We start from the raw sequence: 14,185 nt of genomic DNA, 5'->3' as shown, positions 1-14,185 counted from the left end.
ACAACCATATTAAACTTGTGAAAGACGAGGTTACTAGTTTAAAGAATACTATTTACATAATTGAATCTGAGTGTAAGGAAGAAATTACTCAATTGAAAAACGAAGTACACTTTTTAAAATCACAAATAAAAAAGCAAGAAAATCTCAAAGTTTCTCGTGAGATAAGAATTAACGGGATACCTTACAGTAAAACTGAAAATTTATGCAAGCATTTTGAAAACATATGTTGTGCTCTTAACATTAATGTTCCGCCTTATAAGACAATCTATCGCTTATCTACAAACAAAAAGAATAAAACTACTCCTGATGGAACCATAATTATTAAACTTTTTACACCGTATGACAAACATTTTTTACTAAGAGCTGTATCCATCTTCTGCAAACAAAATAAATGTCAATTATCGCTCAATCATATTGGCTATGACTCCAATAAACCAATATTTTTAAACGAAAACTTAACTTCGTCTAACTTCAAAATACTTCAAACTGCAATTAAAATTAAAAAACAAAAAATTATTTCATCTGCTTTTTCTCGTCGGGGACTCATTTTTATTAAACAAAATGCTGAAGCTGAACCTATACTTATTGATGATATATCAGAACTCAATAAGTTTTTTCCATCGGACCAAGAGAATGAGGCCTAGGTTTTCTACGATTCTTATTATATATTTAAATATAAATTCTCTTTGCATATTGTTAACATATAAATTTATCATTATATTTATTACTACTTATATAATTGTAAAGCCAATTTGCGTTGCCAAAATGTTTATTTTCTATGTCCTTACTTAATACTACACCAGCGAGTTCCATTGATTGTACAAGCAGTGTATTACGGATTCTAGCGAAACAATGTCATGGCTTTAATGTCTGCCACTTGAATGCTCAAAGCTTAACCAAGAAAATCGACGAGTTTAGACATTTGTTTGAGAATTCAAAAATTGATATTGTCTGTGTTTCTGAGACCTGGTTCACTTCATCGGTCGCTGATGCTCAGGTTAAGGTAGATGGATATAAAATTGTGAGAAATGATCGAAGCTCTCACGGCGGAGGTGTAGCTGTATATGTTAAAAACAATGTCGCATTTAAAGTAGTGAAACAATCCCAACCAGATGAACGGATTGAGTATGTCTTAATTGAAATCAAACACAACGGAAAAAATGCACTAGTTGGCGCTGTATATAGACCAAATTCAAGAATAAATTTTGACAATTTTATGCATGAAATATCTCTTGTAACTACGTGTTATGACGACGTTATTTTAGCTGGTGATTATAACTCTAATGCACTTAAAGACGATAGCATTGTAGTCTCATTCAATTCAATTGGTCTTTACAATGTTAACGAGATTGTACCTACTCACTACTCTGAAACATCAAACACTTTGCTTGACTTATTCCTGGTAGATGACAAAAGTAAAGTTTTAAAATATGATCAATTATGTGTTCCCTGTTTTTCCAAACATGACCTTATATTTATGTCCTATGGTCACTTGCATCGAAATGACGAGTGTCACCGTACCGTTTTTGATTTCAAAAAAATAGACTATTGTCAATTGTATGAAGAATTTGTTTCAATGGATTGGAATGCTATATATAATAAGGTATCAGTAAATGATCAAATTTCATATTTAAATGAGAACGTTTCTAATCTAGTGAATAAAACGGTCCCAACACGAATAGTCCGTCCAGGCAACACTAATAGCTCATGGTTTAACACGTCTATAAAAAACATGATTAAACAACGAGATATTGCATATAAACGATGGAGACGTTTTAAAACCTCCGAATTGCATGAAGAATTCCGTTTACTAAGAAAACAAGTAAATAAAGAAATTAGCAATGCCAAACGTCAGCACTTTGAGGAAAGTTTCCGATCTGCCGTCGACTCAAAAAGTAAGTGGCGTAAAATAAGAGAAATTGGAATTGGCAAACCTCTAACAGATACAATCAATGCGAATCCAGATGAACTAAATGAAAAATTCCTCAATTTCTCCGACAACAGCATACGAGCACCTTCAGTTTCCTATGTGAATCCATTTGACGCAAACTCTTCATTTGAATTCTCGTGTATTACGGATGTCGAAGTACTTACAAGTTTTCAGACCGTCAGGTCAAATGCAATGGGACTGGATAACTTGCATCCAAGATTCATAAAAATAATACTTCCTCTAATTTTACCGTACATCACTCACATATTTAACACAGCAATCATGAGTAGCACCTTCCCAACAGTATGGAAATTTGCAAAGATTGTGCCAATACCTAAACCTAACACCACATCTGAATTTCGACCAATAGCCATTCTACCATTCCTTTCGAAAGTATTTGAAAAGTTAATACATCAACAAATATGTAATTATTTGAATATTAACAATTTAATGACAACGGAACAGTCTGGATTCAGACAAAATCATAGTTGTGTGACAGCACTCGTTAAAGTTACTGACGATATAAGAATGGAAATGGATAAAGGTTTTGCCACGATTTTGGTATTGTTAGATCATTCGAAGGCGTTTGATTGTGTGGACTATGACATCCTTTGTAGTAAACTTTTCTCTCAATACAACTTTTCAAATACAGCCGTATCATTGCTATCTAGTTACCTCCGTAATCGTTCTCAAGTAGTTGCTATTGGTGAATCTTTATCGAATCCCCTTCCACTATCTAGGGGAGTACCGCAAGGCTCAATACTTGGACCTCTCTTGTTCTCCATTTATGTGAATGACCTCCCTAATCAGCTATTAAATTCCAAAATCCATTTGTATGCAGACGATGTACAAATATATTTAAGTTGTAAACATGACTCCTTGGCGGATGGGGTGTCTCGTATTAATGAAGACTTGGAAAGAGTTTGCATCTGGGCTGCCAGTAATTCATTGACTCTCAACCCGCATAAATCGAAATGTATGATAATTACAAACAAACGTCGCAACATTACAAATTATAACCCAGTATTACTAAGGGGACAAGCAATTGAAGTAGTCAACCGTTCCAAAAACCTGGGTATAATCTTCAACAATAACCTCTCTTGGAGTGATCATATATCATCTGCTGCTGGAAAAGTATTTGGAATGCTGCGTACACTATACCATTCTCAATCATTTACGCCTATACACATTCGGATTTTACTTGCCAAATCATACTTGTTACCTATCCTTCTGTACGGCTGTGAGTTGTTCAGCAAATGTGACGCTAAAAGTAAACAGCGCTTGGAATCCGTATACAAAGCTATAATTCGCTACGTATTTGGCTTAAAAAGATACGACAGCTCTTCTTCTTTCATTAACTCCTTATATGGCTTCCCGTTATTGGACTTGTTAAAGGTACGAACCCTTCTTTTCCTTCACAAGATAATATACTTGAAACAACCTGAATACTTATATGACAAGATACGTTTCGGGCGGTCTAACAGAGGTGTACTGCTTATACCAGATCGACATCGACTTCAAGTGAGCGAGAGACAATTTATGCTACATTCTGTCTTTCTTTGGAACTCGTTACCAACAAACCTTCAATCACTTGGCAACGCAAACAAATTTAAGAAATCACTTTTCAATCATTTTAAGAATTTGCAATAATTTTCTTTTCTTAACTTTGTTCTATTTCAATACTTTTAACTTTTTTATATTTTGTTATATTCTATATTTTATTTTAGTAAAGTAATTTTTGTTATATGAAATCTTATTTTTATATGTTCATTAACCTACTTAAAATATTTCAATGCTAATACCAATTTTATATGTATTTAGTTTAATTGCTTTCGTTTTCTTACATTTTTTCTATAATATTTTAATATGTAATTATGATAAGAATTAACTTCATACCTTGCAATGATAGACACATACTTTAATTGAAAAAATTGTTAAAATTTTGTTGTATGTGTAATTCCCTAAATAAAATAAATAAATAAATAAAATAAATATTGCGGGGGTACCGTAAGTGGATCGATATAAAGTATCGTATTTATTTATGTGTGCAAAAAAAGGTCTTAATTTCACATTAGATGCCAATTGAACTCTATATTTCAAATTTAGGGCAATGTTTAATACATAAAATAATGATATAAATACCCATCATAATATGAGAAGATACCAACAGTATATGTATTTGTGGACCAAAATTATTGATACTATCTCAAATCCTTTAAATTTGTTGCGAGCTATATAAAGGTTTATATTCCCATACGCATGAATTTGAATCTGAATCGATTTAGACAAAATTGTATATACTTCTACAAAATCTATGTACTTAAAATTTAAATCTAACGATATGGGACGTAACACAATTTTAACAAAAAATAAAAATGCAAGGAAAGTCTAAAGTCGGGCGGGCCGATTATAATATACTCTGCACAACTTTGTGTTTAGATCTACATTTTGATAAAATATCAAATCAGGCTTCTACCACATCTCGGGCAATATTTGGGAAATATTTATAATTGTTTAGACAATTTCGCAAACATGCGTTTATAATTCATTCATTGAAAAATTTGAAAATTTGGGTCATTTCTACAAGTTTTCGACTTAGCAGTGAGTATCAGTGAGCATACAATTTTGGAAAAATTTTTGTCTAATAAAAAAATTTTGCAAAATTTTATATAGAAATAAAATTTTGACTAAATTTTCTATAGAAATAAAATTTTGGCAAAATTTTCTATAGAAATCAAATTTTGACCAAATATATAGGAATACAATTTTGAATAAAAATTTTATAGAAATAAAATTTGGCAACATTTTTTATAGAAATAAAATTTGGCAAAATTTTTTATAGAAATAAAATTTGGCAAAATTTTTTATAGAAATAAAATTTGGCAAAATTTTTTATAGAAATAAAAGTTTGAAAAAATTATCAATAGAAATACAATTAAAAAAAAATTGTGCGGCAAACAAAATTTTGCAAAATTTTCTATAGAAATAAAATTTTGCAAAATAACATATTCTATAGAAACAAAATTTTGCAAAATATTCTATAGAAACAAAATTTTGACAAAATTTTCTATGGAAATAAAATGTTGACTAAATTTTATAGAGAAAAAATATTCCTATTATTCTAATTTGACAATTTTTTCTTATAGAAATAAAATTAAAAAAAAAAATTATCAATAATAATACAATTTTAGAAAATTTTTTGTGTAGTAAATAATATTCTGCAAAATATTCTACAGAAACAAAATTTCGACTAAATTTTCTATAGAAATAAAATGTTGACTTAAATTTTTATAGAAATAAAATTTTGAATAAAATTTTTGTGTAACCAACAAAATTTTGCTAAATTGTCTATAGAAATAAAATTTTGCAAAATATTCTATAGAAACAAAATTTTGACCAAATTTTCTAATAACAAAATCTATTACTATAAAATTTTGGCAACATTTTCTATAGAAATAAAATTTTGACTTAAATTTTTATAGAAATAAAGTTATCAATAGAAATAAAAATTTGAAAAAAAAAATTTGTCTAACAAACCAAAAATATTCTAGAGAAATAAAATTTTGACTCAATTTTCTATAGAAATAAAATTTTGACTAAATTTTCTATAGAAAAAAATATTTCTATAGTATTAAAATTTTGAATACATTTTTTATAGAAAAAAGTTTTGACAAAATTTGCTTAGAAATAAAATTTTGACAAAACTTTTTATAGAAATTACATTTTGACAAAATTTTCTATAAAAAACAACTTTGAAACAATTTTCTATAAAAAACCACTTTGAAAAAATTTTCTGTCAATATTCCACATATGTATATGGCCTTAAAATAAAATTAAAAAAAAAAAATAATTTCGATTGTTCGAAATATTTCAAATATGTTAAATTGATATGGGCATTAAAATGGATCGATCCAGCCCATCTGCTAATCTAACATTCTAGGAAACATAAAAAGATAGCCGTAATTGGAAGTTGATTTTCATTTACAATCATGCTGTACATTGATCGAATGAATAACGCAATGGAAACTAATTTGCGTAAAAACTTGCTTAGTTACAAAAATGTGAAGTGTTTTAAAAAATTTGGTTTAGCCGGAGTCGGAGTCGAGCAAAATTTTTACGACTCCGACTCCAGAAAAATCTTCAGACTCCGACTCCAAGACTCCGACTCCGGCTCCACAGCCCTGGTATCAATATTAATTTATTAATTGAAAAAATGTTCAACTTCAATCAACTTAGCCGAGACACAAACCACGAATTTAAGTTCACACCTTTGTTTTCCCCTTTTGATCCATTAATCCTCTCTTTGTGTAAAAAAAACATTGGGGGCATGGATTTCGATAGGGGCCACATATGATTTGTATTCCATTTAATATTTTTTTACTTTTAGTCCTCCAATGTCTGTTGCTTGCCTGTCTTCCAATGTAGGTCGTTGTCAAGCCAGTAATTGCTTGTGCACTTTTTATTTTCCTTTTTTTATATTATTTTTTTTTATTGACTTTGTTTTTATTTTCCAATATATACAGTGGCGTGCAGAAATGAGTACATAACTAATTTTGTTTTCAATTCTAAACGAATAAAAAGCAGAAATAAAGAAACTCAAAATAATTTTATCTTTCCTTTATTCCTTCTTCAATTCTAAATAAAACAACAAAAAGTAAAGAAGTTAGAGAGATAAATAAACATAACAAAAAAAAAAACTCGCATGTACTTAATTTTGCACTTTTTTTATGTACTCAGCATAAAACCAATATATACTGTTAGTTTTGTTTTTTTTTTTGTCTTTTTTTATGATCTGTAATACAACTTTGTGTTTAGAAACGTGTTTGCCAGTAAGAGTTAAAGCTTTATTCAAAGTGTACTGCAATAATATCAAGTAAAAATTAAAATGAAAAAGTTATCGCGCGATGTGAAGGACAATATAGTTTCCTTAACTAATAATGGGTCCTCATCGCGGATGATAGCCAAGGAACTAAATATATGTGCGTGAAGATAAATTCCGAATTTAATTAGCACAGACACAAACCATTTTTTGCAGAGCTCTGTTAATTAGTTAACAGAGCTTCATAAAGGAGATACCAGAGCACTGTAACGAATTAACAGAGGAATTTTCTGCCCTAACCAATGATAGAGTTATTTTTTGATCACCAGGAAAAATATTAAATGGTCTTCCTGACCAATTTACTTTATCTAAAATTAAATCACCACTTGTGGCATTATCACTCACAGCTACATTCATACATATGTCTCAAAATTTTGCAGAAAATTGAGTATTCGGCACAATTTTTTTTGAGAGGATGGGACTCACGTGATTGTGGCCACATGGACAATTGTCCCACAATGACCCATACACCATACGAAAGGGCTTGAAGAGCTCTATCGATATTGGATATAATTTTTTAAATCCGCCGGTTAGTTTTGGAGAAAAATAAAATTCTGGAGAGGATGCCTCCAGTGACCATTGTGGCCAAATGGACAATTGTCGCACTATGACACATACACGATATGAAAGAGCTTGAAGAGCTCTATTTATATGTGATAGAATTTTCTAGATCCGCCGGTCAGTTTTGGAGAAAAATAAAATTCTTTATAAAATTCTGGACAGGATGCATCCAGTGGTCATTGTGGCCAAATGGATAATTGTCCTACTATGACACCTATGTTACACCATATGAAAGAGCTTGACGAGCTCTATCGATATTTGATATTTTTCTGCATAACTGACCGGTGGATCTAAAAAATTATATCCAATATCGACAGAGCTCTTCAAGCCCTTTCATATGGTGTATGGGTCATTGTGGGACAATTGTCCATTTGGCCACAATGGTCACTGGAGGCATCCTCTCCAGAATTTTATAAAGAATTTTATTTTTCTCCAAAACTGACCGGCGGATCTAAAAAAATATATCCAATATCGATAGAGCTCTTCAAGCCCTTTCGTATGGTGTATGGGTCATTGTGGGACAATTGTCCATGTGGCCACAATGGTCACGTGAGTCCCATTCTCTGAAAAAATTGTGCCGAAAAACTCAATTTTCTGCAAAATTTTGAGACATATGTGTGAATGTAGCTGTGAGTTATAATGCCACAAGCGGTGGTTTAATTTTAGATAAAGCAAATTGGTCAGGAAGACCATTTAATATTTTTCCTGGTGATCAAAAAAATAAATCTATCATTGATTAGGGCAGAAAATTCCTCTGTTAACTCGTAACAGTGCTCTGTTATCTCCTTTGTGAAGCTCTGTTAACTAATTAACAGGGCTCCGCAAAAATGGTTTGTGTCTGTGCTAACTAAATTCGGAATTTATCTTCACGCACATCTATATATAAGTCAGTCTGTGGTTATTCGCGTCCAAAAAAGACGAAATACTATTCCCAAAGAGCAAACCAGAGGCCACCGAAAACTGTACACCGAAGCGGACGCTCGCCTTATGATGGCAGAAATGAGGCAGAACAAGTCCGTAACGCCGAAAAATATTACTGTTGCCAAAAATAAGCAACTTAGTGAATGGACAGCAAGACGAGCGCTCCACAACATTGGTTATGTTTCAGCTGTAACAAAAATAAACCTGCATTGTCCGAAAAGAATCAAAAGGCGCGAATGAAGTTTGCAAGAGAACATAAAAGTTGGACGACAGATGACTGGAAACGTGTTACCTGGCCAGATGAATCAAGATTTAACCGTTCCAATCGGACGGTAAACAATATTGCTGGCGTCGTTCTGGTGACACCATCCAACGCCACCATGTTAAACAAACTGTCAAGCATGGTGGTGGAAGCATCATGGTTTGGGGCTGCTTCACTTGGTGGCACATTGTAGAAAATTGATGGTATAATGAAGAAGGAAGACTACCTCGCCATTTTCCAGAGTTTGTTGACAAGAGTTCCTATCCTGAAGATTTTTTATAGAAATGACTGGAAACGTGTTACCTGGCCAGATGAATCAAAATTTAACCGTTTCCAATCGGACGGTAAACAATATTGCTGGCGTCGTTCTGGTGACACCATCCAACGCCACCATGTTAAACAAACTGTCAAGCATGGTGGTGGAAGCATCATGGTTTGAGGCTGCTTCACTTGGTGGCACATTGGGCCATTGTAGAAAATTGAAGGTATAATGAAGAAGGAAGATTACCTCGCCATTTTGCAGACTCATCTTCCCGAGTTTGTTGACAAGAGTGCCTATCCTGAAGATTTTCTATAGAAATAAAATTTTGACAAAATTTTTTATTGAAATAAAATTGTGAAAAAATTTTTTTTTAAATAATTTCAACAGGATGCTGATCCGAAGCAATGGCTTAGTGAGAAAAATTTCAAGTGATGAAGTGGCCAGCGCACAGCCCCCACCTCAACCCGGTTGAAGATTTATGGTCAATAGTGGGAATACGGCTTGTATTGTACAAATCAGCTCCATCAAAATTAGAAGACCTGTGGGAACGAGTACAGTGGCAGAATATACCAGATGAAATTATACAAGAATTGGTTGAAAGTATAAAGGAAAAATAAAATTATTTTGAATTTCTTTTATACTGCTTATTTTATTCGTTTAGAAATGAAAAAAAAATTTTTTTGAAAATTTTTTATTGAAATAAAATTGTGAAAAAAATTTTTTTTAAATAATTTCAACAGGATGCTGATCCGAAGCAATGGCTTAGTGAGAAAAATTTCAAGTGATGAAGTGGCCAGCGCACAGCCCCCACCTCAACCCGATTGAAGATTTATGGTCAATAGTGGGAATACGGCTTGTATTGTACAAATCAGCTCCATCAAAATTAGAAGACCTGTGGGAACGAGTACAGTGGCAGAATATACCAGATGAAATTATACAAGAATTGGTTGAAAGTATAAAGGAAAAATAAAATTATTTTGAATTTCTTTTATACTGCTTATTTTATTCGTTTAGAAATGAAAAAAAATTAATTATGTACTCATTTCGGCACGCCACTGTATGTACATCATCCTTTGGTAGAAATTTTGGATAGTCACTTGTAAATTTTTTCCTTTAGGCTATGCCAGCAAAACAGATAAGAGATGAATCTTAAACCCATTTGCAAAAAAATATTCACAAGCAAAGAAATTATATTTTTGTAATGAATATATTCGTGTATAGTTTCCAATAAATTGGGGGAACACTTTATATCCATCCATCTCTGTAGTATTTTGTACAATAGCATATTTCGTGGTTTAATATCTAAACCTTTATCAATTGTCAAAAAATGTGTCATCTATCTTGCTGTACTCATATTATCTCACGTTTTTATTTTCGTAATAATCTGGAGCAAATTAAGACTACATGTGAATTTTTAGAATAGGGTAGAAACTAAATGAAATAATTTCTGGCTTGCACACGCTCCAAGTTTTTTTTTTGCATTTTATTTTGGTAGCCATTTTTCATTCATATTAAAATGTTTTTTTTTTTGTTTGGTTAAGAGATATCTTGTTCATCTCAAATTTAGTGATATGTATGTAAAAATAATTAAATAAATAACATAACATAAATATTTAGTTCTTATTTATGTGGTTCCGCATTACTATCAGTGGAGGAGAAGCGTGTACGCTATGAACGCTTTTGTTGTTTAAAAGCTCGTAATAGAATTTAAGTCTTATTAACATATTTTATGATTTAATGCTACATTCTCCCTTTAAAGATCATACTGAAAAAAATTAGCATAATACAAAATAAAGTACAACACCGTAAAGATATTTTTTATTGTCCTTTCCACTACCGAATTAATCTTGCTATCAAAAACTAAAAAAAATATTTTTTATTTACTTCACCCAACAGCGTATAAAAAATATAAATTTGAAATTTTCTATAAAAAAAAAATTGAGAAAAATGTCTATAGAAAAACATTTCCAGAAAGTTTTCTATAGCAAAACATTTAGAAAAAATTTTCTATAGAAGAAAATTGTGACAAAATTTTCTATAGAAATAAAATTTTGGTAACATTTTCTATAGAAATAAAAATTTGGCAAAATTTTCTATAGAAATAAAATTTTAACAAAGTTTTCTATAGAAATACAATTTTGACAACATTTTCTATAGAAATAAAATTTTCACAAAGTTTGCTATAGAAATAAAATTTTCACAAAGTTTTCTACAGAAATAAAATTTTGGCAAAATTTTCTGTAGAAATAATTTTTTTCTATAGAAATAAAATTTGGATAAAATTTTCTATAGAAATAAAATTTGGACAAAATTTTCTATGGAAATAAAATTTAGACAAAATTTTCAATAGAAATAAAATTTGGACAAAATTTTTTATATAGATAAAATTTTGGCAAAATTTTCTATAGAAATAAAATTTAGACAAAATGTTCAATACAAATTAAATTTTGACAAAATTTTCTATACAAATTAAATTTTGACAAAATTTTCTATAGAAATAAAATTTTGACAAAATTTTCTATAGAAATAAAATTTAGACAAAATTTTCAATACAAATTAAATTTTGACAAAATTTTCTATACAAATTAAATTTTGACAAAATTTTCTATAGAAATAAAATTGTGACAATATTTTCTACAGAAATAAAATTTTGGCAAAATTCTCTGTAGAAATAAATTTTGACAAAATTTTCTATGGAAATAAAATTTTGACAAAATTTTCTATAGAAATAAAATTTTGACAAAATTTTCTATAGAAATAAAATTTGGACAAAATTTTCCATAGAAATAGAATTTTGACAGTATTTTCTATAGAAATAAGATGTTGACAAAATCTTCTATAAAAATAAAATTTTGACAAAATTTTCTATAAAAATTAAATTTTAACAAAATTTTCTATAAAAATAAAATTTTGGCAACATTTTCTATAGAAATAAAAATTTGGCAAAATTTTCTATAGAAATAAAATTTTAACAAAGTTTTCTATAGAAATACAATTTTGACAACATTTTCTATAGAAATAACATTTTCACAAAGTTTGCTATAGAAATAAAATTTTCACAAAGTTTTCTATACAAATAAAATTTTGGCAAAATTTTCTGTAGAAATAATTTTTTTCTATAGAAATAAAATTTGGATAAAATTTTCTATAGAAATAAAATTTGGACAAAATCTTCTATAAAAATAAAATGTTGACAAAATCTTCTATAAAAATAAAATTTTGACAAAATTTTCTATAAAAATTCAATTTTAACAAAATTTTCTATAAAAATAAAATTTTGGCAAATTTTTTGTATAGAAATAAATTTTGACTAAAGTTTTTTGAGAAATAAAATGACAAATTTTTCTATCGAAATAAATTTTGAAATTTTCTATAGAAAAAAGGCAAAATTTTGATCAAAAACTTCAAAATAATTTTTTTTTTGTAAAGTTTTGGTAGATTATTTTTTGGACGATCGGCAACCGTGAAAGCAACCCGAAATAATATGAGGGTACGTACATTTGTTGCATCACATGTAATTTACAACAAAAAAAAGCATTATATTCATTACGCTCTTGAAACATGTTTGAACTGATCATATTCCTTCTCCGCGCGTAGAGATGTAGAATAAAAATCGGTCTCAAAATAGCTCATTTTTCGTTGATTGCATTCACACAAAAAAATCTGATTCAATCACAAAATTAATTGATCCAAAAAATTTTTTATTGAAATGTCTGATAGTATTAATCACAGTTTAAATTGGTTATCAAAAAATACTTGATTAAAAAATTAATTGATATCATTAGCAAATTTCAATTTTTTAATTGATTCATTGAAATTTTTAATTGATTGCAAATTCAATTAATTTTTTAATTAAAAACTATTTTTAAACCCTATACTATATTTCAACGACTTTCTATAACTAATTTTAATCACTTTTTGGTTTAATTGCAATGTTGATTATTTCAAATAATTTTTTAAATAAAAATTTTAAAAAATCCATTTTTTATACCCTGCGCCACATTGTGGAACAGGGTATTGTATGTTAGTGCATATGTTTGCAACACCCAGAAGGAGACGAGATAGATACATGGTGTCTTTGGCAAAAATGCTCAGGATGGGCTCCTGAGTCGATATAAACATGTCCGTCTGTCAGTCTGTCCGTGAACAGATTTTTGTAATCAAAGTCTAGGTCGCAGTTTTAGTCCAATCGACTTCAAATTTGGCACAAGTATGTGTTTTGGCTCAGAATAGAACCCTATTAATTTTGGAAGAAATCGGTTCAGATTTAGATACAGCTCCCATATATATATTTCGCCCGATATGGACTTATATGGCCCCAAAAGCCAGAGTTTTACCCTAATTTGCTTAAAATTTTGCACAAGAAGAACAATTAGTACTATAGTGTGCCAAATTTTATTGAAATCGGTTCAGATTTAGATATAGTTCCCATATATATCGTTCGTCCGATTTACACTCATATGACCACAGTGGCCAAACTTTTACTCCGATTCAATTGAAATTTTGCACAGGGAGAAGAATTAGCATTGTAGCTATGCGTGCCAAATTTGGTTGAAATCGGTTCAGATTTAGATATATCTCCCATATATAGCTCTCGACCGATTTACACTCATATGACCACAGAGGCCAATTTTCAATTGCACAGGGAGTATAAATTTTGCACAGGGAGTAGAATTAGCATTGTAGCTATGAGTGCCAAATTTGGTTGAAATCGGTTCCGATTTAGATATACACGCAAAAAAATAATTCTTTCCTCCCAAACGAAATTTTAGACAAACAAAGTTCGTTTTTCATTTGCTTTTCGCTGTAAGGAATTGTATTTGGAAGAAAAGTGATAAACGTTTATTCTTTTCCAGGATGTAAAAACAATTTCATAAAGACGAACTTAAAAAAACATTGTTTTCTTGCTAATTGCATTTTCCCTCACATCTTTCTCACATCCACGAGTTTTTTTAGTTCTTAACACCTTTTCCTGTAATACCAACAATGTAGAAGAAATTATACGATTTTATACATTTTTAAAATTTTTTTACCTTTCGCCTGGACGGAGAATCGAACCGCGGACCATGCACTTTGTAAGCCAACACACTAACCACTGAGCTATGTACCTGTTATGGTCATCAATAGATAAATATCCATATAAGTTATATTTAAATAGCATAGCTTGCGGCGCCCACGAAACGAATAAACAAAGTTTATTTAACAGAAATAAACATTTAGTTTGGCACCGTGGATCAGTGGTTGCTACGTGCGACTTGCATGTCAGGGTCGTGGGTTCGATTCCTGCTTCGACCAAAGTTTTTTTTTTTTAATTTATTTCAGGTATGGTCGGAAGATTCCGAAAAAATATTCAACATTACATTCTACTAT

General features: G+C 30.1%; 1 protein-coding gene across 4 annotated transcripts in view; it reads left to right on the top strand.

Moving 5' to 3' along the window:
• The window catches only part of sima (HIF-1 transcription factor component sima), a 517,365-nt gene that overhangs the window by 44,609 nt on the left and 458,571 nt on the right, over positions 1-14,185 (top strand). The window lies entirely within an intron of this gene.

Source organism: Haematobia irritans, chromosome 1 (genome assembly GCF_050003625.1).
Source record: "Haematobia irritans isolate KBUSLIRL chromosome 1, ASM5000362v1, whole genome shotgun sequence".
Lineage (NCBI taxonomy): Eukaryota > Metazoa > Arthropoda > Insecta > Diptera > Muscidae > Haematobia > Haematobia irritans.
Note: the sequence above shows the minus strand (reverse complement) of the source record. Positions and strands in the feature narration are given on the sequence as shown.